The sequence below is a fragment of the Hippoglossus stenolepis genome, chromosome 12, assembly GCF_022539355.2.
Source record: "Hippoglossus stenolepis isolate QCI-W04-F060 chromosome 12, HSTE1.2, whole genome shotgun sequence".
NCBI classification, from domain to species: domain Eukaryota; kingdom Metazoa; phylum Chordata; class Actinopteri; order Pleuronectiformes; family Pleuronectidae; genus Hippoglossus; species Hippoglossus stenolepis.
This window is the reverse complement of record NC_061494.1, coordinates 21,236,179-21,251,444: the sequence shown is the minus strand read 5'-3', so window position 1 is coordinate 21,251,444 and position 15,266 is coordinate 21,236,179.

The window sequence follows — 15,266 nt, the reverse complement described above, 5'->3', positions numbered from 1 at the left end:
CAGACATCTATCTTCAGGAGAAAAGCTTTCTGGCAGAAATCCTGGATGGCAAATTTCTTCTCTACCCTGTTTTATTTTGTCCATTCCGGGCTACTGTACAGGCGGTGAATCACGGCAGGCTGCAGGGGGTGTGACTGGCTCCATATGAAAATATGAAGGGTTAATTTTACGACACAATGAAAGCATTACATGCAATCTAGGTCAATTCATTCATGATGAAAACACAAAAGTAAATGGATATAATGGGATTTCAAACATACCATTACAGTCGAGCTAAGAGCTATACAGCAAAGTCGTTTCTGCACTCAGCTGCTATAAGTGCAAACAATGTGGAAGAGATTTTCTCTATGATCCAAGAAAACACTAATTTGAAAAATTGTAGCTCATTAAAACCGACATTTACGACAAACATAATCATTGTTTGGACTGTTTCTGTTCGAGGCAGCGACTAACGACGTGCTGAAAAGTAGTTATTGAAATGCAAATTAAGCTTTATGTAACATAAACTTTTAACCTAAACATCAAGTATCATCAAATTAATGTTTCCTCAGACACAGGCCTGCACGAAACCAAATCCTACAATTACAAGAAAAATCTTGTTCCACTGAGTTAAAACTGTCATAAGCTGCATAACCAGCTGTAAGACACTACTATATAATTACGCTGTCATTGTCTGATTACTCTGTAATTATGGAAAATATTCCTCAGCAATTTAAACGTTGGTAATTAAGTTTTTGTTCATGCATTAAAGATATAAATATGAATTGCACTTTGGAGGACATGTCTCATTCAGCCAGTGAGCTCTCTTGGCAAAAGGCCACAAAGAAACTGATCTTTCCGTCTCCTCGCTCGATAACAGTTCCACAGCGTCAAAATGTTTCCTCGCTGTCAGTCTCGTCCTCTGCAAATGATTGCCATCTCTAAAGATTTCATAGAAAAGAGACCTTTGACAAATCTTCAATTACTTTGAGTGTCTTCAGTCATGTGACGGTGGAGATACAGGACGTCTTTCACCTTAAAGCCTGGATAAGTGTCCTCTCTCGTCTGAGGGATGAAATCACAGCACTTGTTTAAGTCTTCATATAAAAACCAAGCTCAATGGAAGGGGAATGTTCTCATGGTTAATCAGATGTGGGCACACTTGCAAATAAAGGCAGGGAAATGAAGAGACCCAGTGATGTACAAAAGATGTCTGGAGGCTGGAGCACAAAGGGTTTCCAGGGGTTACAGAAGATGTGACACTGGGCCACTGTTTGAGGAGAGGGATGAGGAGGTAATAATAGAACCATGATGATAAGATCGTCTCAAGCAGATAGAAACCGTGAAAGACAGAGACAGACTTTAGAGCGTAAGAGAAAGTATCAGTCATGACCTGATCTCATATCATTCTGCAAGTTAAATAAGTTTCTGTAAGGAGGATTGTTGTTTTTGAGGTATGTTTTGATGATGTGTTGGAGAATACACCTCATCTGGGCTTGCATACATTAAATGATGTATTCCAGTATCACAGTTTACATTCAGATTTTCTCCAAAAACAAGGTCTGGACAACCAAGGCCCAAATTCACCTGGGAGCCCAAGACGCAGCCTATGGGTCCAGCTGTGCTACTACACATAGTGTCACCATAGGAATAATTTGAAAAGGGCACAAGGCCTGTTAAAATGTCCCAGAGGCAGAAAAGCAAGGACCACTTCAGCAGTAACAACCTGCAGCAGGGATGGGTTGACATCTGGACCCTTTCACCATAACAACAGGACAACACTCAAATCCAGCGACGCCTCACTCACAGATCCTTTCCTTTGTTGTTTCCATTCCTAAGTTTTGCCTGTTTGCTGCCTGAGTTTTGTTTTTCTTTGCCTGCCCATTCGACTTGACTGTTGTCTGCAATTTGGGTCCAAATTAAATTCAAATCACAGCACTCTACTGGTACTGACTGGTTATTCCAGCCATCATCAATCCTGAACCAGTATGCATACCGTGCTAATAGATCCACAGGATGCAATATCAACTGCTCTTCACACCAATCTGCTTCAACTCAAGCACGATTCATCGAAGGATTCAGAACACGAAATCCCCATCAAACTGGTCCCAAAACTCCCCGACATGGTCTTCAGCCAACACCTCTGCTTCCGGATCACAGACTTTTCTGACCAACCGTCCTCAATCAGTCAGAATGGGAACTCATTACTCCTCAATTGTATCACTGAGCCTTGGTGTCCCTCAGGGCTGCGTCATAAGCCCCCTCCTATTCTCACTTTACACCAATGACTGTGTATCATGTCACATTTCAAACTTATACAATGATGATTCCACAGTGTTAGCGCTGGTCTCATAACGAGACTGCAGAGAGGAGAAGTGGTGGTCAGAAAAAAAGCTAATCTCTTAACACCAGTAAGGCCAAAGAGCTCAATCATCGACTTCATAAAGATGTGGAGGTGAACGGGCTCCGGTCGTCATAAATGGAGACATGCTGGAGATGGCCCTGCAGGGGAAAATCATATTGATGCTCGCGTGGGCTAATGGTTGTGGCTGGATTGCTTTTATTTTATTTGTTGGCTCTTGTGTACACAGGGCAACTTTGTGAGCTGACGGGCAAACACAGAAACTCTCTTTCACTCAGACATAGCATTTGTGGCAGATGACAGTTTTCTGTCTGAGCGAGAGAACACTGGTTTCTGCTCTGAATTATCTTCTCACACCATAACACTCCTCTGAAAGATACTTAAAAGCAGGCATTTGGGAACACATACAGGCAGACACACATCCATGCTATGGATGTGTGTCTGTGAGTTTTTTGGTGGAAACCTCTGTGAGCCTGAGAGAAATCTAACGAACCAAACCCTGAAGCCCAGCAAACCTGACCAACCCCATCTGAACCTGGATATCATTTATAAACTTTTGTCCGAACCTGATCCAACGGGTCCTGAAGGGTCCTGATGGGTTCAGGTTGGGTGATCACGCTCCTCAAACAGGACTTTGAAGCTGTGAGGTCCTTACAAAGATAGAACTACATGACATAAATCTCACGGTGGATCTGTCTTGGACCATTTTGACCCTTCACACCCTCAGAACTTGCAGTTCACTGTTTCATTTGAAATTGCTGCTTCCCTTCCAACACAAGAGCAGGAAGCAAGATATTGAACTTGCGTTTGATGTTAAACACGCATGCAGAGACCTACAGAAACATGAAGGCATATGTATATATATCTTCATAAAATTCAGGCAGCTGCTCTAAACCCCCAGACTGCATAGAAAACTACCAAGTCAAGATGAAAAGTGCTGCTTTGGTACTGAAGGTGCAGGGGTGGGAGCAGATTGAGGCGGCAGGATGGCAGAATGTGAATGTATGTAAATCTAAATAATAGTAGGTCTCTCCCGTTGCATATGGAGCAGAAGAACAGCAGATGTTTGAAATCTGTCCCAATCTGCTAAACATGAAATGCTGCAGAAGCTCCCATTGCAGTTTCATTCTTTTCCGTGACAGTCAGATAAATAAAGTTATTTTTGTATGAAGGTTGCACGTGTTCCCTGCGGGTTTTTCTTCCAGGTGCTCTGGTTTACCCCCACTTAACTTTCCCATTTCTCTTTGCAATGACAGCGAACATTTCATGTAGTTTTGTTTTGTGAATGTGTTTGTTTGTGTAATTCCACATATTTATGACTCATAAATAATGTAAAGTTGCTTCGGAGTAATGACTAGTATCTGGCAGTGAAGCTGTAGGAGGACAGTTGTAATGTCTGTTCAACACAGAAACACACACATACCACAGCACATTAAGATAAGCATCCCCGCAACTCCATGGTGTCATTTTATATTTCCCCATCAATAAATGCCTCCATATAAACATGTAATTTCCCTAAAGGCATGAGGGCCTCTTTCATATATTCACACATATCCTCAGTGTGTGGGTTAGTTATTGCTGTGAATCTCTTCCCCAGGGTACTTTCCTTCTGCTATCAAGTCAAGGGCTATGTCTAACATAGCAGGGCTCTATTTCATGACTGAGATATTCTCACTCTTTTTCACTCTTATGCTATATTATATATTTTTTTTACCCTAGTTGAAACGCAGTTCAAAACACATGGAGGGAGTGTCCAGGTGATTCATGTACCTCACCTCTGTTGGGATTATGGATTCGGTCGGGTTTCTGTGGACACCTCTTGAGTTTAACCCCTGTTAAAGTGTGCCGCCTGCTGGGTGTGACCTCCGGTTCCTGCTCCGCCGCACCAATTACCCCATGCACCTGTTCCTCATCAAGCCAACATCTACTCTCCTGCTGCGCTGATGGAGGAGCAGTCTGATCATCACCTCTTTCACTGAACATCCTTTTTACTTTGGCCAATTTCTGCCCAGAACATTTGATTTTGAACCCACCTGCATATGCCCTATAGTCTCAGTATCATTTTCACTGGGCTTTTTGGCGCACTGGGTGGAATGGTGATACAGTGGGTAGCCTGTAAGGACGTTCCTGGTTCAAATCCCTGATAGGACTGGGGCATTCTGTATGGAGTTGCATGTTCTTTCTGTAGGTTTCCTCCGGTACTCCTTCTTCCTCCTTCAGTCCAAATACATGCAGATTGGGGTCAGTTCATTGGAGACTTTAAATTGTCCATTGGCACTGCAACCCTCAAAGGATAAGATACAGGTCCAAGGGCTGAAGGAACAACTGTGACAGATGTGGAAGGTGAAGTCTAGTGTTCCCATCATAATGGGCAGGCTGCAGGTCTCTGTCCAGGCTGCAGGCCAAGGAACAGCTAAGACACAACCCTCAAACTCCCAGGCCTCTTACCAGAGTGAGGATATACAGTATATACATGTATGTATACATACACACACACACACCATACAGAGCATAAAGATTTGAAATTCACTCACACCCCTGACACTTAATCAATCACTCTGCTGGATGTGTGACTGTAGATGTTCAGCTCACTGTGAGGAAGCCGTGGTTAAAGCAGCAGTTATTGCACCATTAAGTAGACAGGCACACACACACACACACACACACACACACACACACACACACACACACACACACACACACACACACACACACATACATACACACACACACACACACACACACACACACACACACACACACATATCACAACATATGCACACATGCACGACGTCTGCTGTGCAAGCCCCTGATAAGAGGAACGTCTCTGGAAACAGAAATCGGAGGATGAAAGAACGAATGAGCACAAGTGGATGATGTTACTGTCTTTGACTCGGCCTCTTTATCCAAAGATGCATTCTCTCAAGCAGAACAGAGCACGGTTGCAATAGTACTATCAGTGCAAACACAAAGAGATACCAACGACTCAAGTTGCTTCTGTGTCGTACTCACCCCCCCACCAAAAAAAGGAAAAGTAAACCTGAGGATGATCAGCTCAGAGAGGAGAATATGTTGTTAATCTAAGCCGCCTCATGTCTGAGAATGAAGAGCTTCTTGAGTGTTTAGAAATACACGTAAGCGAGTTGATATTTATCGTACTGCGGCCGCACGTGCAAGGGAGAGTTTGGAGGTGACATGCAAGACTGGCTGTGAGCCGCACTCATCCCCTGAGATAGTGAGTACCTGCTATCTGCTTTAGCCCGCTGCGCTGCCACAACACTCCTGAGAGATATTTAGCTGTGTGCGTACATGTGTGTGTACTGAGGTGTGATGAGCTGCATGTCGAGTGGGCCCGAGGTGCAGTGCACAGTGTGACTCAAGTCCTGTTAGCGGCGTGCCTCTCAGATTTGTGGGCCTGCCGGGAGCCGAGCAGCGTGTAGGCCAGCTGTGTGCGCAAATAACTCGTTAAATCTACGCCGTGCACACATCCATCTCTGAAGATGTGTGTGTGTGTGTGTGTGTGAGTCGCCAACGCGCTTCCCTCGCCGCCTCCACCCCAGCTAATTAAAGGACGAGTCATCCTGGTGGTTCACGTCGCTCTGGTTTGCTCCGTGTGAGTCGGGGGGGTTTCAGTAGCTCTGATCCGGTGATTTTCAAGTCACAGCACATCCAGGTTAATAAAGTTGTTTGACGTCGATGGCGGATGAAAACATTCTGGAGGAAAACATAATGCTACTTATGTGGTTTGAAAGGGGGGTTGCCTGGCAATGTCCTGGTGGCAAGAAACCCTGTACTGTAGAACCACAATATATTGTTTTTACTGATGCTAAACCAATTTTACAAAGTGCTATAAAACTACAGTAGCAAAAGAATATTCTCTGTTCTAAAATACTACCGCAGTACCTATAAGAAAAGCATCCAGCTAGAAAACTGTGTTCATCCTACCTGGTTTATCTGCAGTGAAGATTTTATAGTTTTTCATAAAACAAAATGAAAATAAAATAATTTCTTTGTTTGTGTGTGGCTTATATATAAGTTTTGTATATATGTTTGAAGAATTTACTTATCTGGGCTTTTTCAGAGGTCTGTTAAGCAAACAACACAACCCTCATACCCGAGTTCACAGCTTTTAAAAATAAATGGGGAAGGACTACAGCAACAAAACAAACGCTGCACTTTTACTTTGTAGGGAAATTGCTAAGTGGAAGTTATTCAATGAATGTTGTTGCCTTGAAAGTTCACTTCCTAATTGCACTTCCTCAGGCCCTCAACAAAACGCTTGTAAAGATATTTTACATCCTCACTTTTGATCAATTAACTTTTTACCCCATAACAAAACTTTTTGTTCTCAGCTGCATCCATCTTCATACTGTTTATTGTACTTCTTAACAATAGCAGCTCTTAAAAACACACAACAGCCAATTATTAAACACTAAAACGACTTTCACCCACTGACTTCATGAAGAAAATCACCTTGTATAACTTCCCCACATGTCTCACTGACATTTTGACAATACATCAGTTTATAATTGGTGAAGTGGGTTTATTCTGAGAATGATAGGGGTCCAGAGCATATTGTAAAATAGCATTAAGTGAAACATTCAGATGGGGAAACTCACTTTGTAAATGAGATGGATGATAAGAAGTCGAGAATTTTAAAACTCGCTAAAAATAACTGTCTCGTTGGCAACAAGTAATTAAAAGAAAAACACCACACACACACATTTCCAAAAAACAAACTCATTAACACAAGTGTTTATTTTCAGCTGCACCAGCCTCCGCACATCAGAGCCTGATCTATTTATGACAACTTCATTCTCACAAAGATTTGTCAATTTCGTTCGGGATGCACTTGACTTTGACTTTGAATATCTCCAAACATTATTTATGATACAGTGTCATCCCCGTCGCCACAGCCGCTGCACCACGAGTCCCCGCTGAAGGTCCACGAGGGATGGTCTCAATGTCAAGAAATGAAAATGAGAATAATTCATGCCAAGGCTCTCCATCACGCCCGTGGGAGGGATGAATAAACCAACGCACTGAGTCTAACTCACCTACGACCAAGGACGGGGCCTCAGACTCCTGCAGCCGCTGAAGGTGTCGCCCTGACCTTGTTTCAAACCGATAACTAATAACATCTACATTGTTACAGAGTCGCTTCCTCCTCCATCCCTCCCACTCGTCCGCCCATCACATCTGAGTTATTCATTGCCAACCTTTTGAATGGTCTGACCTGCACCTCACATTATGAGTCACGGTTTACGCACACATGCACCAGCCGGGCCCCGGAAGCCTCCACAAAGGTTACGCTTATTCTTTAGGGTCGTGTTTGAGATTATTTTTTATAGTTTTGCTTGACTTGCACTTGGGAAGTCTATTAAAGTTCACACGTATTTATCACTCAACTAGTGACTTGCAATGGAAGAGGAGGCTGTTTCTCAAGGGACGACACTCTGCTCTGGAGTGTCTATTCAATTCAAATTTAAAATTGTCATCAGGAGGTTAGTCTGATTAGTGCTAGAATCAATTTTTGTTGTTCTCTTGAAGGATTTTTAGAGCTGAGAATCAATTTTCCTCTGAACATTTGGACGCTCAAATATGATGATGAGTAAATACAATATACAATATAGGAAATTGGGAGTAAATTTGACTATTGAGCCTCTCTGCAAGATTAGGAACCACGAGGGATATTTGGAAAGTATATCTATTTGGTTAAACTGTCCCCTTTTTGAAATATACATAAAAACATATGCGCTTTCACTAGTGCAGAGCCTGTTCTACACACGCCTGTTTAAAATGAGTCACTTCCTTGGCCTGTGCAGTTGCTGGTTGCAGGTTTCTTGAACAGCAACAATTTCCTGTTCCCGTTATTTCAAGTTCGCTGAAGCTCGACTCGGGACACAGATCCCTGACCCGGAGAATTAGTCGGCATCACCGTCATAAACAATGACATCACCTACGTGAATGAGTCACAGCCCCCCCGCTGCTACAGGATGCTGTTTACCAGGTTCATCTTGTCTTGCCTCAGTACGCAGAACCCCCGACCTGGAGAGTCAGCTGACGAAGACATTGTTGTGATCGTCGTCTCTTACATTGTTTATTTTAAAGTTCATATACAAAGGATCACGTATCCAGATCACAGACACACATACAAAGTGTGAGGCCGAGGAGATGAAGAGTTCTCGAGATATAAAATACACATACAGACGGAGATTTCTGGGATTATTCGAAAGATATTGAAGATGGAAGGTTTTAAAAACTACGTGATAAGAAATGGTTTGCACTCTTTTGTTCTGTTACACCTTTATTTGTCAAACAATGAATGAAAACTGTTGGTGATGTGTGCATGTGCATGTCTGTGTGTGTGTGTGTGTGTGTGTGTGTGTGAGACAGCGCACATCAGAGGAGAGAGGTCACCTGGGAGTGTTTGCATCGTTCAGCGGATAACACCTTCACTGATTTGTCTTATCCACCTTAAATAGCACCAAGTAACCAGGTGAGATTAAAAGTGTTATCTGTAATGAACAGATATTAAAAGACCTTCGGAACACGGAGACCCTCACATCAGAAACACACACAGACACACACACACAAGGAGACCCCCATCTGAAATTGTGTAAACAAAAGCCAAAGCCTGGAGAAACCTCGCAGCATCGTAAGCAGGATGCCAATAGATTTCCTTCAGAGAGTAAGTAGCCGCTCACCCTTCGATGTCGCATTTTAAGCATGTAATCAAGTCCAGAGTAATTGAATACGTGGCGAAAATGCCGAGGTATGAAGGAGAGGAAACAAGAAGACCGGAAAAGCAGCGGGAGGATGAAGCGATGAGGAAGAATAAGGTGATGAGGGAAAAACGAGGAAGTAGTCAACAAGAGGACAGGAGAGATTAGAGAGAACGAAAGGAAACAAAAGATGTGAAGGGAAAGGAAGGAGAGTCGGCAAAGAAAGAGGGAGGAAACAGCGCGGGACAGAAAACAGACAGAAGAGGAATCGAGGCAGAAAGGGGGGAAAGGTGAAAAAGGGGGCGAGAGGAAACAAGAGAAGATGAGACGCTCGTGTTTAAAGGGATAGTTGAGAATGGGAAGGCAAGAGGAACAGGAGGGGGAACAGATGGAGACGTAACGGAAGAGAAAGAGGGATCAAAGACGAGAGAAAGAAAAGGAGGAGAGAGACAGAAGAGGAGTGTAAGCAGCCACATATTCTGCCCTACATCTACAGCTCTGCATTCTGGATAATGAAGAGGAGCAGGATGGGTGAATAGATTCTGTCACAGTCGACAAGACACAAGGACACTGTGTGTGTGTGTGTGCGTGTGCGTGCACTAACACACACATCAGGCATGTCAACACATCTGATATCACTAATTCTGAGGATGGAGCCTCCTGTGTGTGTGTTTGTGTGTTTGTGACTACATCCTCTTTAGACAGGCTCAGGAAGCAGACTACAGAGGTTCAGGCAATTATCTCTCGAACTGAGAGCGAGTACAAAACTGTTTTCCTCCTCGCGCAGACAGAGGAGATGGAGACGCTGACACAGACGGAGGAGATGTGTCGATCCTCTGATCTTCAAGCCTGGAAAACAGTTTTATCAAACACTTTTGGTTTGATAACATGTCAGTTTATTAGAGCGGCGCGGGAAACAGCCGAATGTGTCAAACCATTTGTCTTTGTCATGTTTATCTCTGAACCACCGTGGTGCACGAGTGTCAGCTACATGACAGCACAGCGAGGTGATCACTTGGGAAGATTCTTAAAGCTGCTCTTGGGTCAGATGTGGCAAAGACAAAGTGTGTGTGGAGAATGGAAACATACATGTTAATGTGAACACGTACAGAACATGGATTATGAACTTGAAAAGGTTGTAGAGCACTGGAGGGCAAAGTAAAATTCATATCCAAATTACTGTATATACTGTTATTATTATATAATTATTATCTTTCCAGATCCACACCAAATTTCAATGGTTTCTCTCTTGGTTCCATCCTTCCACCATGACCATGACCTCCCTCGTCGACACAATAAATGCCTCCTGAAATAAATACATATATTTGTAGAAACTACCGAGGGGCTTGCAGAGATGAGACCGTTCTCCGTGGCGTGACAGCTCCTGAGATACGTGGCCAGTTTTGTTTCGCTTTTCCTAGAATCCAAATTTCAAATCGCCATCATTTTTGATAAATTGACCTCATACCTTAAATCTAAATAGCAAATTGTTTCCACGTTAAGAAACTTGAAGCTTAAGCCATTGGGTGATGCAGATATTCCACTTCACAAGTACCCTCAATTAAACGGCTGGTGCTAAAAACACTTCCAGGCGTTTGGACCGTACCAATTAAAAACCGTATTTGTGCCTTCACAACTAGAATATACTGATGACACCTAAGGGTGCAGCCGCAATGATGCAAGTGTGTGTACAATGCAAATTGATGTTTGTTTGTTGTTTATGAATTCAACTTTTCTTTTCTAAAAGATAAATTACGTTCCTTCAAACGAAATTTGAAAACTACTTTTCTTTAGTAGTTTTCCGTGTAAAAAACTGTGCACATAATATGAAACCTTTTGTTGTCTGAGTGATTAGTATTCAAGGGATAGAAAACCTGCTTCTTCCTTTTTGAAGTTTTGGTTTTATTCACCCAGTCTTTCTTGTTTTCTGTTTTCAGTTTCCTCCCTAATTGTTAAGGTCACCCCGGGTAACGCTGCCTCCTTCTCCCTCGCTCCCCCATCGCTCTCGGTCTCCCTCTCTGCCCACAGAGGCAGCAGATTAAGAGCCGGCCTCCAAGGATGGAAATGAAACACACTGCGGAGAATATCTTTTTTACCACTCAGTCAAATGCCAGCTCGCCCCTCCATTCTCTTTCCCTCAGTCAACCTCTCTTTTCATTTCTCTCTCTCTCTCTCTCTCTCTCTCTCTCTCTCTCTCTCTCGCTGTCTGTTTCTCTCAAGTGTTCCCAGTGCGTGCTCTCCAACAGAAATCACACACACTCCGCCCGCCAACCAGGAGCTGTGTGTTCTGCCTGTTCCAAAACTCCAAACAGCCACTAAAAGCTCCTGTGAGACACCGAATGGGGAAACGTGTGAAGGACACACTGCTCACAGTGGAAAAATCTGCTAATTCACTTTGGAACGTGAACAAAACTCCATCAATTATTACCAGACCAAAAAAAAAACAACATCATCCAAATGACGCAGGCTGTTCAGACAGTGAATGTGCAAAAAAAAAGATTAAATGAATTATCTTAATTGATCATAAAATCAATTTGAGTCTTCTGTGGACACATGAGGGATCTTTTCATTTATCTGTTGTGATTGAAAATTTTGTTTTTCCCCCAAGACACCAAAACATGCAAGGAAGCCCTGTCAGTCAGTTCTTATGTGTAAATGACTTCTGACTAATTTCCATCCTCTGGTACGACACAAATCTTACCCAGTACATTTCCTTTTTGCAATTTGCACATCAAAAAAGTTGTATTCACGTAACGCAGCAAATGGCCGATTCAAACAGAGGAAGGAAAAAACTGGCTAACTGGCGAGCAGAGAGTTTGTCCTTTGCCCTGGAAGTTGTAGGTTAAAACGAATATAACACAATTAAAAGGCGACAAAAATAAAACGTCCAGTTACCTTGAGTAAACTTGGGGAGTTTTCTGAGATTGAACAATGTTCAAAACATTTTGGAGTCAAGTTAACAAACTAGATAACATTAAGGTCCAGTTGTGATGACATTTTAAAGAATATTTGTTAGCCTGGGGGGTTTTGTGCTTTTGGCCTTAAAGATAAAATAACTTTTTCACTTCTTCAGGGGGGATTTGCACCAACACCCTCCACATTCCTCGATAGGCCTCTGGATTTGTTGAGTGGAAAACAAGACGAGCTTTATCTCTGTATTTTCTACGGTACGTTTCCTCCTCATTCTCCCCCCCACACACACAGAAGATACCCGTGACTTCAGGTCATTCTAGCGTTTGGGAGCAGGAAGGGTGGAGATCCGTGGAGCGGTCACGAGGCAAGGCGAGCTCAAACTCCCACCGCTGTCAGAATGCAGATCAGCGGCTGGTGTGTGCGCCGAGCTGAGCTGTGACCTGGAGGTATGAGGGCACCGCTCCCTCCGCAACACTTCACACCGGCAGCAGGATTAATGAATTCATACCAGGCTGCAGCAGACAGGCGCGAGTGTAGGTGGGACGTGATGAAACAGATTTGGAGGAGCTGAAGTGGTGCGATTTGTTCCTTCGTTGTGATTCCTTAGATTAAAATGCTTACTTATCTAAAGAGTCTTCTGAAGCGCTGTTCCGAGGGGACGAGTATCGTCTGGGGAGCCACGATTGATTTGATTTATTTCTCCCGTTCTCACAGGATTAACAATCACAGGATCTTTATTTGTCTTAAATAAATACACGGACCAAATATCTTTCTCTAAGGGGAATATCTATTTTAAGATCTTCTTAAAATGTGTGAACTTAAAACCTCATGTGTGCAAATGATTCCAGTGCAGAGAACAGGATCCGTGAGCGCCAAACCATTCTGACCTCTGACCCCTCAACCCCCGTCACCTTCATTATCCTGTAGCTAATGTAAACTTAGTGGATAAACCACTGCTGTTGGTTGCTTTCGCACGATATATTTGTGTTAAGGGCATTTTGGAAGTTTTCTGCAACTGCAACTCTTTCCCCGACATATTGTTGATAATTCTGCTGCCAAGTTGGGGGTCAGAAGACCAGGGGAGCATCAGCCACTGTCCAAAGTCTCAAAATTCAGCTTGACGAGCGAATGGCTGTCGAGCGGTAGTCGAGCAGTAGCCCAGTGCTCCTGGAATTGCATCCGTGCATGTTGAGTAGAAGCTCACAGCAGCAGCAGATACTGTTGTGCACTCGTTTCATATGCATAGGCTAAATAAATGCCGTAGTTTCGAGCCACGCATGTCTTCTATTCCATTATCGTCTCAGATTTAGTTTGCCTGTGTTTTCACTTCTTTTCTTTTTCGCCCGTTTACCCATGACACGCTCCGTGAAACTTTCCATCCTCGTCTCTGTTTTTCTCTCTCTGTCTCCACAGGGGTGACTGATAAAGAGCTGGCCTTCATGCATGAGGAGGGAATAAGGGATCCCTCTCTCAGTATCAGCGAAGACAAAGAAGTAAACAGAGAGGACACAAGTGAGAAATAATCAGTACAACTTCAGGCGAACCGAATCATGGACAGGATTACTTGCGGGTGGTAAACGTGCGGGACGGCGATGCTCTGAGTCCAGCTGAGTCCCGTCTCATGCAACTTTCATGATTTCGGCAAATCAATAAATGGATGAATTTAGAATATTGGGCCTTCTTCTTAGAAATGTAAGAAAAAGAAAAAATAACCCAACAGAGAATGGTAAAATATTTAGTGTTATCATGACTCCTGGACCTTTTCTGTCGAGAGGAACATGTTTTGTGCAGAATCATCTACATCAGCTTGTGCAGGGGAAACAGTCAAGAGCTCAAAGGGCATTCATTAAATAACATGGAACAATGGCTCAGGTTTTATTCCAGCTTTACTATCACACTGTCGGCAAAATTTAAATTCATAATCTTCAGACACTTGTGTGAGAAGTGGAGAAGGAACTGAACGTACCTTCTACCTCCTGAGCCTCTGCTGCCTGACCACGCCTACATTTCAAGAACAAGGTCTCGCATCGTAGTATTTACACTTTGGCAAACCTCTGTGTGTTAGTTTGAAATCTTTGTTGCCTGCCCCCCCTCTGACTTATCTCTGCCTCACCTGCTCTGCTGCTGCTTCCGGTCACGCTCTGCCAGCTCCGAGCCCAGCTACACCTGCTGCTCGCCCCTGGAGCGAGTTTAGAAAGCTCCTCTGGATCTGCCCCCGTCTTAATCCCTGGATATACCTCGCCCCTAGTTACCCCTCACACCGTTCAGCACTTAAATCTTTAAACTCTGTGTCTTCTCCCCTTTGAGTCCAGTACTTTTGGTTAATCCAGATAATCCAAATTACCTCATTTACACAACAAATGAAGGAGCAAGAACGAATCATGTTTTTTAATCTAAATTTAAAGTAAATGTTCTGCTCTCTTTCGTGTGCACCTGTAGGAAGGAACCTCGGATCGACGGTGTCATCACCAGCGGCAGAAGGTGTGATGGAACAGGAGCGATCTCCCGGGGATGTACAGCTCATTGCCAGGCGGAGAATTTATTGCCATCTGCAGTTTGGAATCGGAGCGATAGACAAGAACAGGGAGAAGAGAGCGGCGCTGATAAAGATGGGGTCGCACAGAATAGAGTACAAGAGAGAGACTGTAAAGGGGAACTGAAGGGAAAGATAAAAGAGAGGAATGGAACAGGGGGAAGTGAAAATGAAACGTTGGTGAAATTAGAGACGGGGCTCGGCGAGAATACAGAGAGAGGTGAGAGCTTTAGCAGAACACCGACCCATCTGCATTTCAATGTCCTCCAGCTCACTCTCTCTCTCTCTCTATCCCCTCGTCTCTGTTCCCTTCACTTGCTTCATCCCCCCGTGCCCCTCTCTTTTTATTCCATCTCTACCTGTCACTTGTTATTACCGTGAATCCTTTTACATCCCGTGACTCGGTGAGTTGTGAAGAAATGTTTCTTAACAGCATCGTATTCACTCAAACCAAAAAGTCTGCTTAACGATGGGCGGCTCCGGAAAGACATAAAGCTGGTGGCTGGCTGCAGTGGGATTCATCCCCGCCTCCTCCATGTTAGCACATGGGACATCTGACTTCATAGATTTTGTCACTTCAGGTCGTTCTTAACCCACTGATGTTTGTTCAAGTGTGATAAGTTTGGTTTTAATTTGTTTGATGATATAAAAACGGGTTAAGACGTCATCCAGGATATTAAAGCCTCATTTTTGTACAATTGGGGGAAGATGAGACACATCGTCCATCTTTGTTTACAGTCCGTGAGTCAAACAC